At 34.9% G+C, this 11,698-nt stretch overlaps 1 non-coding gene across 1 annotated transcript; it reads left to right on the forward strand.

The window, feature by feature from the left end:
• Positions 1-530: 530 nt before the first annotated feature.
• LOC126012582 (small nucleolar RNA SNORA51) lies at positions 531-663 on the forward strand. Its single transcript, XR_007497036.1, has one exon. It is a non-coding gene; the product is annotated as a small nucleolar RNA SNORA51 (small nucleolar RNA).
• The last annotated feature ends 11,035 nt before the right edge of the window (positions 664-11,698 follow it).

Raw genomic sequence — 11,698 nt, forward strand, 5'->3', positions numbered from 1 at the left:
CTTTTTGCACTTGAGTATGATTTGATTTCAGAACCGAGATTATTGTGTGGTGCCTGTCTTTATTGTTGTGGTGCTTATCGGTTATTTAATTCGATATTTTTGTGTGTGTGTGTGTGTGTGTATTGTTGTGGTATTTTAATTACTTTTTTCACATCCTCTCTCAAACTGAGTTTGGAAGCCTCTAGACAGGACTCTGCCTATTTTCAGTATATTTGATTTTTGATTGAGAAGAGGACATATTAGGTGATGGGTATTCCCCTGATTTAATGTGAATATGTACCCAAAATACTACAGTGAAAGATATGTAAGCCATTATGGAAAAAAAATTGTGTTTTTAATCAGAAACTTTCTTTGACTTACATGTATTATTATTATATTAATTATATTATATGTTATGTTATGTCACTATATTATGTTATATTAGTTTACCTTATTATGTTAATCAATTTTGTCCTTTAAATGAATTCTTACTTAAAAAAAAAACAACTTTAGTTTGCCCTGAAGAAAAAAAAAAATAAAAGATAAAATAAGGCCTCCCAATTCTTACCACAGGCTGTGTTCTTTACACTGGCTGTATAGAAAGAGGAGGTACAGTAAAGGCACCCCATATACACCTCAACACAGGCCCCTTGCCGGGTATGTATTGTGAATTGGGGGACAAAAAAAAAAGATAACAAAATTTAGAAAAATTTTACAAATTTTAATAAATTTGTAACTTGGTAGAGATTGTGAAATATAATAAACAAAGAATAAAGTATTCCCTTGACCTATGTAGTTTTGCTATTTTGATCCAGGTCTAGTTTCATATGAAATCTCCACCATTATGACAGAAGTTGGATAGATCTAAGTACTAGTTTTAACCACTGTCCCATGTGTTACTTGCAGCCCAGTCTGCAAATACCAGCATCTCTAGTTGCAAAGAAACACAAGATTTAAATGAGAGTGGATTTCACACTTGAGGCAACAGGCAGCTTTACATTTAGAGATGACATTCAGAGTTATGTAAAAATACTACTTTGCATACATATTATTGAATGCTTTGCCTTGGAAAGCAATTCATGCTCTGTATGCCAGGACCAAGGGAAAACTGGCAAGGTTGACTGGCAGCCTTTCATTTAAGTTATAGAATTCTAACAAGGAATATAAGTCCCCCCAAAGGATTGGTGTTTTTTTTCCAAAAGGAAAATCAGTAAATCTTTGGGGATGAATTTAGACAGGTGACACAGGTACCTACAATGAAATAATTACACAGCTTGGAAAGCAAATAAACTATAATTCCTCCCAAATTGGTGGTGAAAATTGCTACAGGAACATGCACAATGATTCCAAATAACAGAACATGGTTCATAAGATGAAAAGTCTTGGAAAGTAACATCTGTATATTAAAAAGTACTTCGAAATAATTCTACGAATCATTGTGTTTACTGGTTATTAATGTCTTGATAAAGTAAACCTGGAGGTCAAAACAATCAATCAACAGAAGTATTGTCATTCCAATCTAAAAAATGAGGGAAATGATAGGTTATATTTTAAATTCCATAACATAATAAAATATAATTTATTGGTAATTGCTAACACACTATAATGCTTGTGAGAATACATAGGATTACTTTCAATTATATTAAAAATTTTTTCCTAAAGATATGAAAAGTTGAAGGTTGAGCTTCTAAAACACCTAAGTCTCCTACAAAGGTAGACATCCAGAAAACCTGACGTCTCTGTTGCTAAGCTAAAGTAAGGTACATTAAATGGACTGCAGACTTTTTTCCCTTTCTCTCAATATTCAGACAATTGATTAATGATGGCACAAAAACACAGTAAGACAGATAGGATCTTAAAATAGCAGAAGAGTTGTTTTCCCCCAGTTCAAGTGCCTGTCGTTTTTGTTAGAGAAAAGAAGCAGATACAGATATCTCAAATTGAATATCCTATTGTCTCGGAAGCCAACAGGCAGCTATTTATTCTACTTGAAATAACTATTATGATCAATCAGGCATTTAAAATTGAGCCACTTCATACTGTTTGAAAACTGATTAATATACATTATTTCATCTGATTTCCTTTCACATTGCGAGTTCTTTTGAGCCAGTAGATAGAAATTATTTGCAATATGTCACAAACATTTTCCTTCAGTGTATTCCTAGAAAATAGATCATCTTAGAAAGTTACATATATAGTTATGCATGCTGTGCTATTTAAAACACCCCCCTAATTTTAGTGATGTTAAAATATAAATGAATGCTGGTTTTGAATATATAACATAGATACAGTATATGTATTATATTTTATAAATCAGAAAGAATAAGAGAAGAAATCAAAACCTGACAATAAAAACATTCAGTCAAGTAAAAAAAAAATACCTCTCAAAATATATGGCTAATATTTTAAATTTACAAGTTTGATGAAAAGTATATTTTCAATTATTTTTTACAGATAAATTAATTACCCTTGTTTTTTCTGGGCCAATATTATGTATTTACATTAGACTTAATCTTTTGTAATAAAAATAAAGATGTCAATTGATGTGTCAATGATATAGATTGATGACTAGAGGAAATAAAATATCTGGACAGATAGAAAAGATTGTAAACTTTTCATTGACAAGAAATTAAATAGCATAGATACTTTATTTACTTCATGATCAAACTTTTGAGAAGGTACTATTTTTATTTTCTCACTTCTGATTTATTCTTTAATGCTTACCTGAAAAGCATGCCTCTTCCAGTGAATATGTTTGAGTGTGTGTGCATTTGTTCATGCAGTTCTATGTTTCTATGTGTGTGTGGGTCTACTCTAAATCAAATCCTTTATGCTATCTTGATATTGTATTTTCATTTTTAATCAATACACAGGAAAGTATCCTTTTCTTCTTTTCTTTTTTTCTTTTTTTCTTTCTTTCTTTCTTTCTTTCTTTCTTTCTTTCTTTCTTTCTTTCTTTCTTTCTTTCTTTCTTTCTTCTTTCTTCCTTCCTTCCTTTCTTCTTTCCTTTCTTTCTTTCTTTTCCTCTTTCTTCTTTCTTTCTTTCTTTCTTTCTTTTCTTTCTTTCTTTCTTTCTTTCTTTCTTTCTTTCTTCATTCTCTTTCTTTCTTTCTTTCTTTCTTTCTTTCTCTTTCTTTCTTTCTTTCTTTCTTTCTTTCTTTCTTTCTTTCTTTCTTTCTTTCTTTCTTTCTTTTTTTCTTTCTTTCTTCCTTCCTCCCTCACTCCCTCCTCCTCATTCTTCTTTCTTTCTTTCTTTCTTTCTTTCTTTCTTTCTTTCTTTCTTTCTTTCTTTCTTTCTTTCTTTCTTTCTTCTTTCTTTCTTTCTTTCTTTCTTTCTTTTTCTTTCTTTCTTTCTTTCTTTCTTTCTTTCTTTCTTTCTTTCTTTCTTTCTTTTCTTCATTTTTTTTTTTGGTTTTTGGGTCACACCCGGCAGCACTCAGGGGTCACTCCTGGCTCCACACTCAGAAATCGCTCCTGGCAAGCTTGGAGGACCTATATGGGATGCCGGGATTCAAACCACCGACCTTCTGCATGTGAGGCAAACGCCTTACCTCCATTCTATTTCTCCGGCCCCATCCTTTTATTTTTGAAAGTCATTCTTCACTGGAATTATTACTTTGAGATCTATTTCCTTTCTACCTATTAGAAGTATATGAAGCAGTAGTACCAGGGCCAGGAAAACCCAATACTGACATTTGGGTATAGTCTTGACATGAAAATAAAAAGGGAATGGTAGGAACTATACACTAGAAAGTGCGTACTTCACCTGCACAGGTATAAACTAATGACTGTGATAATTTTTCTCCAGACATAAATATGTGACTGGTGCTCATATATCTTCTTATATTTTAAATATTGGCTCATGCATTTTAAAAGTAATTTATCTGCCATTCAAAGCATATATGCAAGTCAAATTAATTCCAAGATTATGTTTTTAGCATCTTCACTAAATAAACTTATTTACTGGTTTTTCTTATAATTCTCCTACTAAATATAAAAAAAATTATTGATTTTTTTGCTCTTGTTATCCTTTCTTCCTTATTGAATTTCTCTAGTATTGCTTATGAGCATAAGTGATGTAAGAAATCAAACCCAGTTGGCTATTGGCAAAGCAAGTGTCCTACCTACTTGTATCAACCGATTTATCCTCATAAAGATCTTATGAGAGGAATTCTAATATAAGTTTTATTTTTTAAACTATAGAACAAGAAATAATTAGCACTGGAGCACCTCAGAAATAATGTGAGTTAGCTTCCAGGTGACAATAATAAAGAAAATCACATAACTTTTCTGGTTTTGAGTACATGTAAAAGCTATGTTGACGTAGGCTGAAGTGATAGTATAGGAGGTAGGAATTTTGCCCTGTACAGATGAATCAGGGTTCAATCCCCAGTATCCCACCTGGTTACTCAGGAGTGAACCAGGAATAAACACTTGGAATGGGGCCGGAGAGATAGCACAGAAGTAGGGCATTTGCCTTGCACACAGCCGATCCAGGACAGATAGTTACTTAAATCCCAGATCCCATATGATTCCCTGTGCCTGACAGAAGAAATTTCTGAGTGCAGAGCCAGCAGTAACTCCTGAGCACTGCCAGATACTGCCAGGAAGGAAGAAAAAGAAAGAGAGAAAGAAAGAAAGAGAGAAAGAGAGAAAGAAAGAAAGAAAGAAAGAAAGAAAGAAAGAAAGAAAGAAAGGAAGGAAGGAAGGAAGGAAGGAAGGAAGGAAGGAAGGAAGGAAGGAAGGAAGGAAGGAAGGAAGGAAAGAAGGAAAGAAGGAAGGAAAGAAGGAAGGGAAGAAAAAGAAAGAAAGAAAGAAAGAAAGAAAGAACGAAAGAAAGAAAGAAAGAAAGAAAGAAAGAAGGAACAGAAAGAAAGAAAGAAAGAAAGAAAGAAAGAAAAAAGAAAGGAAAGAAAGAAAGGAAAGAAGAAAGAAAGAAAGAACGAAAGAAAAAGAAAGAAAGAAAGAAAGAAAGAAAGAAAGAAAGAAAGAAAGAAAGAAAGAAAGAAGGAAAAGAAAGAAAGAAAGAAAGAAAGAAAGAAGGAAAAGAAAGAAAGAAAGAAAGAAAGAAAGAAAGAAAGAAAGAAAGAAAGAAAGAAAGAAAGAAAGAAAGAAAGAAAAAAGAAAGGAAAGAAAGGAAAGAAGAAAGAAAGAAAGAACGAAAGAAAAAAGAAAGAAAGAAAGAAAGAAAGAAAGAGAGAGAGAGAGAGAGAGAGAGAGAGAGAGAGAGAGAGAGAGAGAGAGAGAGAGAGAGAACTGGGAATGATTAGGTGAGGCCCCCAAACAAACAAAATTACATTGACATTATAATGTATGATAAATATCATTACTAAACACACAGAACACAATAAATTAAAAATTCTTAGTGAGTTGCAATACTTTGCTATCAACAACATTGGTAGAACATTCCTGATGATCAGGATGGTGGTCACTGATTGCTTGCTGCGAACTTTCTTAAAACAATGGAGTGTGTCCATTAATTGACTATTCTACTCACAAAATATTATCTGTAGCATGTATCATTGCTTGATGGGTTGACAGCATCAACGTCAAAGTCAATCTGAGAGCAAGCACAGCTGCAGCTTTTTCAACTAAATTTTATTCAATAATTTAAATTATAGGTTGCTGCACATCTAGCTGTGCTCAGGGATCACACCTGGCAGGACTCTGGTGACCATCTGGGATGCTGGAAATAGAACCTGGATCAGCTGCAAACAAGATAAGCTTCTTTACCCACTCTACTATCTCTTCAGCCCAAAAAGTATTTCAAGTTTTATTGTCTTTCAGCACTGCTCAATGAATCATTACTAACACTGCTCAAAGCATATTCTCCATGAATAGATTCCATCTCAGCATGCTGCTGCTGCTTTCTTTGTTCCATCTATTAGTTTGATTATGAGATTTCAACAATTTGTTCACATTTTGGGGATCTATTCTTTTGTTCTTTACAGCATATTTGTAACAAATACCCTCACTAAAGTCTGAAAACCTCAAAATTATCCAAGAAAAGGGGCCAGAGATAGCACAATGGTAGGGCATTAGCCTTGCATTCGGTCAACCAACAAAAGCACGAGGTTACCCGATAACCCATATGTTTTCACAAGCCTGCCAGGAGTGATTTCTGAGTGCAGAGCCAGAAGTAACTCCTGAGTGTCGCCAGCAGTGGCCCCCAAAACAAAACAAAACAAAACAAAATAAAGCAAAAAAAAGTTATTCAGGAGAGTTTGAACCAACTTTTTTCAAATCCTTTCCATTAATCATAAAATTTCTTACTGACATCTAGATGGTAAATTATTTCCATCCCGAAGTTTATAACTTACTTTATCTGCTAAATAGTTAACTACAATAACTGTAGCTTTATACATTGTATTTAATAATAATAATAATAATAATAATAATAATAAATTGACAGTCAAATGACTTGTTGATTCTTGATCGGACAAGTGAATTTAACATTAAATTTGTTGGACTAATAATTGTGATATTTATATAAATGACATTTACTTATTTGTGTACCTTTCATTAGAGGTTTTGAGTGGCCATACATGTTGTCAATAAATTTTGAAAAATATTATTTTGAGGAGGGCCTAGCAATATGATTAAATTATGCAGTCAATAATGTTTTAAACAGATTTTCTATCACAGAGATGTCCTGGCCCTCAGGACAGGTTATTCACGGGTGTAGAGGAGTCCCAGCCTGAAAAGAGAATGGGGGGGGGGGAGAACAGAAGGAGACCAAGTAAAGTGTCTTATCAAGGTCTCGGTTTATTGATCGGTACAGGCTCTTTTAAAGCACGATTATACAGGGGGTGGAGAGAAAGCAGGATGGAACAGCCTGCATTACAGAAGTCATCTTATGGGTAATCTTTACATGCCATCTTTACATAAGAAGCGTCTCACCCTAAGCTAGTGAAGCTTCAAAGATGTCTCAAGCTTCCTGGATCTCTGACTGATAGGATACTGTGGTGTTTCTTTGAACTCTTGGGCTTAGTTAATAGCTAATGCCTTAGGTTACGTATTCAGGCCACAAAAACTAGCTTGTCCTGCTGAATTCCATATTAGGGTTTGGTCTTTGGCACAGAGATAGCATTTTCTATTTATAGAATATAGGAAGATTTAGCATCAATCCTTAGAACCTTAAGATTTTCAGTGGAGTAGTAGTATAGAGGATAGGGCACTTTCCCTGCATGAAGCAGACCTGGTTTTTATACTTAGTATTTGGTTCCCCAGCCATGACTAGAAATAATTGCTGAGTACAGAGCCAATAATGGATGCCAGTGTGATAGCACAGAGGTAGGACGTTTGCCTTGCACGCTTCTGAACAGACCTGTGTTCAATCCCTGGTGTCCCATATGGTCCCCAGAGCCAGGAGTGATTTCTGATAGCATAGCCAGGAGTAACCCCTGAGTGTCACCAGCTGTGACCCAAAAATAAAATACAAAAAAAAAAAACAAAAAACAAACAAAACACCTGAGCATTGCTGAGTATGGTCCTCACAAAAGAAAAAAATAATTTAGAATAGTAAATGAACACTGACTTTAAAGTCCTTGGTTTCATAAACTAGTAACATAAAAATTAACCTGTTTTTTGAAGCCAGGCATTTACTTTTCCCCAGTAATGACAGAATTAGATGACACATTTTCTCAGCAAAGCAATATTACATCTACACAGAAAATATGTTGTTTAGTACAGCCATTTTCAGCAGTGATTTTATGATAGAAGGTGGGTCTTCTGAATAACTTGCTCCAGTTTCTACATCTGCATTTATTTCTTCACTTGGTACTTCTACACTATGAAGACTGATCCTTGTCTTTAATTATAAATTTAATTATAAACTTACACTGCTAGCCTGAAACCTTTATTTTTTAATCTTCTTCAATATACTAACATACACCACAGAATTATATAGAGTAAGGGCATTTTCCTGAATTAAGTTTTGAGTAAAGGGGATATTTTGACTGACCTAATCATCATCAGACTACTTAAATTTCCCTCATATCAGCAATACATTTATTTTTTATTTATTAGCACTTATGTGCTCATTGGGGTATTCTATTGTTTATTTTGATTTTATGTAATTTTATAAAGAGGTTGCTCCAAAACAGTGTTCAGATGGCCCGTGGTCCACTCTCAAAGACCCTCAACCAAATAGGCTAGACAGAATATTTTAAGGTCCTGCAAATGTGATGTTTCTAAGATTATAAAGCACAGGGAACCATAAGATCCATCCAACCCTGCAGTCCTATATGGGCAATTAAACTATAAAACAGTGTGGGTATCGAGAGATATGCATAGTAATATTTGGAATCATACCATGGTAACATCAAATCAGTGTTGAGCACATGTAGACATTATTTTATAGTTCTGATTTATCTCAAAACTATTCCTCTTTATTTGTATCTTGATTGTTTGGCACATTTGTCCAACTCATACCCTAATTTGGCTTTGGACTTCCTCTCCTCAGTAAACTTAATCTTGTCTAGATTTGATATAAAGTGAGAACTTTATTTCATAAATTCAATTTTCTATCATTGAACACTCAAAGTTCATTGTAGAGCTATTGATATGTGAAATCACAAAACTGTTGTGTGTGAGAAAATAGTGAGTCCCATGGAGAGACAGAGAGAAAGATACAGAGAATTATACACAAAGAGAAAGCTTGAAAACTTCCAATTGGTGAAACAACAGAACATTAAAAACAAACATCAATCAAGATCTTCAACTTAAATGGGTTTAGAGACCCAAAGCACTCAATAATATCAAACACTACAAACTACATTATACAGTTATGATCATAGGAATATAATAAGACAAATATAAAAATGAAAATCCAAATTATCACGCAAATATAATACTAGTAATAAAATTGAAATATTATAGAATCACCAATATGTGACCAGGGACAAACTGAGAGGATACATTTAAAAGATAAGAATTTTTCTTCTTCTAGAAACTCCGCCCACTACCATGTTCTGTGCTTGAATTAGTCCTGGGCTGCATAAGAAAAAGATACTTGGACTAGAAATCTTTTTATTTAAAAAAAAAATCAGATCATACTGTATATATTAAAAGTGTCATAAATGTCTTGATCTTTGGAAGGCATAATCTATAGGTAGGGGAAAATGAATCAACAGATTGAACAGAGATATATTTTGCATATTACCATGGCTAAAATTATGATTTTTATTCAAAAACTTTGACCTACATTATTGCTTCTAAAAGGATTCTATTTATTTATTTGTTTGTTTGTTTATTGGCTTTGTGCTACATCCAGTGGTACTCAGAGGTCGCTTCTGGCTCTGTGCTCAAAAATTGCTCCTGGCCGGCTCAGAGGAACATTGGGATACTGGGGCTAAAAACTGGGTCAATCCTGGGTCAGCCACATGCAAAGCAAATGCCTTAATGCTGTGCCATCGCTCTAGCCCCTAGGACTAGATTCTTAATAAAGTGTTTTTCTCAACTTTAACAATAAGATATCATCCTATACCAGTGAGGATGGCATATATCAAAAAATGAGAACAATCTCTGTTGGCTAAGATATGGTTAGAAAGGAACTCTCATCCACTGTTGGAGGAATGCTGACTGCTCCAATGCTTATGGAAACAGCATGGAGGGTTTAGTAAACTAAGAATCTCAGTAAATTAAGAATCTGCTATATGACCCAGCAATACCACTTTTGGTTATCTACTCCCCAGGACAGAAAAAACACTGAAGTATGCACTCCTCTATTCACTGCAGCACTCAGCACAATAGCCAAAATTTGGAATCAACCTAGATGTCCAACAAAGGATACTTGGATCATGAAGCTGTGGTACAATGGAATAGTGCATAGCAATAAAAAATGATACAATCATGCAATTTGTAACAACAGGGGTGGAACTAGAAGGTATTATGTTAAATGAAGTAAGCCAGAAGCAGGATAAATGCAGAATGATATCACTGATGTACAGTATTTAGAATAACTTCACAAAGAAACACAATAATCTAAATTAGGGGTCTCAAACTCAATTTACCTGGGGGCCGCAGGAGGCAAAGTCGGGGTGAGGCAGGGCCGAATAAGGGATTTCACACCAAAAAAAAAAGTCCTCAAACGTGATTATTAACAGTTTTAATTATTTCTTTTGAACATGAATATTGAACATGAACATTGAGTGAAGATCATGAACAGTTCTTCTGAACATGTCATATTTTGCCTATTCCTTGCTGTCAGAGACTTGACAGTGCTTCTTCTCACAAATCTGAAACACATTTGGCTTTAGAGAGGAAGCAGTTGAGACCCTCAGTATGACTTGAAGATGATCATCATTAAGTCTAGACCTGTATTTTGACTTATTGAAGTTTAATGTGGAGAATAACTTTTCACACAAATATGTGCTCCCAAAAAGGCACATGGTGCGCTTGAACATTCAGGAAAGCTCAGGAAATCTGGGGGGCAATTCTCTCAAAACTTACCCATGCATGTCTTATTTTCCACTAATCTCCCTGAACTTGGCTTTGAGACCAGAGTTGCATTGCAGTCAATGAGCTCCATTTGAAGCACAGGAGGGGCATCTTGCACATCAAAGGAAAAGGGGTCCACAAAAATTTGGAAAGTGGCTCTGTGATTTTTGAAGTCTGCAAATCTGTGATCAAATTCCTTCTCTAAAAAAAAATCCTTCTCTAGCTTAAAAATAGCTTCAACATATTTCTCACCATTGAATGGTATGCCTGCATCCACAAGTTCCTTGCATGCTGGGAAATGGCAAAGATTTGTCTGAGAGAGCTGGGATTTTCATAACACAAGTTTTGTGGAGAATGCTCTCACGTTGTCATAGGCAGCACTGATAAGCTGCCCTGGGCCTTGTAACATCTTGTTTAGTACATTCAGCTTATGGGTGATGTCAAAAAGAAAAGCTAAGTCCATGAGCCATTTGTGATCACTCAACTCAGAAACAGCATTCTCCATGAAGGCTTTCACTTCTTCTCTCAACTCAAAAAATCATTTTAGGACATTTCCCCTGCTGAGTCAATGTACCTCGGTGAAATAAGCACATCTCCATATTCTGACTCCATTTCCTCTAGAAAAGCATGGACCTTCCTGTGCTTTAAGCCCCTGGATCTGATTTGGTTGATGTATTTCACAACAACAGACATCACATTATCACATGGCAGGCATTTACTGCAAAGAGCCTGCTGATATATAATGCAGTGAAGAGCAATGGCCTTCTCTACACCCTCCTCTTCAAGATTTTTTTTTTTTTTTGAACAAGTGCCACCAGTCCTTTTTTCCTTCCTGTCATCCATGGCACTCCATCAGTTATTATTCCAACAAACCTCTTCCATGGCAAACCTGCATTCTCAATGGCATCACACAGATACCAAAATATCTCATTAACGGTGGTCTGGCCATGAATTGGAATTATTGTGAGCAGCTCCTCTGTCAATTCAAAATTGCAATCAACAACACGGACATAAATTTTGAGCTGTGCAGTGTCTGTTATATCTGTGCCCTCATCAAGAGCAACTGAGTATGCATGAAAACATTTGGCTTTCTCACACAGTTGATGGTAAATGTCACTTGACATGTCAGAAATGTGCTCTGCCACAGTGTTGGCAGAAAGGCTGATTTTGCTAAACTGACCTTTCTTTTCCAAACCGATAATACTTGCAGCCTGTAACATGCATTTTTTTTTTTAACAAACTCTCCTTTTGTGAACGGTTTCCCTGCCTTAGCAATCAT

This window comes from Suncus etruscus, chromosome 6 (assembly GCF_024139225.1).
Source record: "Suncus etruscus isolate mSunEtr1 chromosome 6, mSunEtr1.pri.cur, whole genome shotgun sequence".
NCBI lineage: Eukaryota > Metazoa > Chordata > Mammalia > Eulipotyphla > Soricidae > Suncus > Suncus etruscus.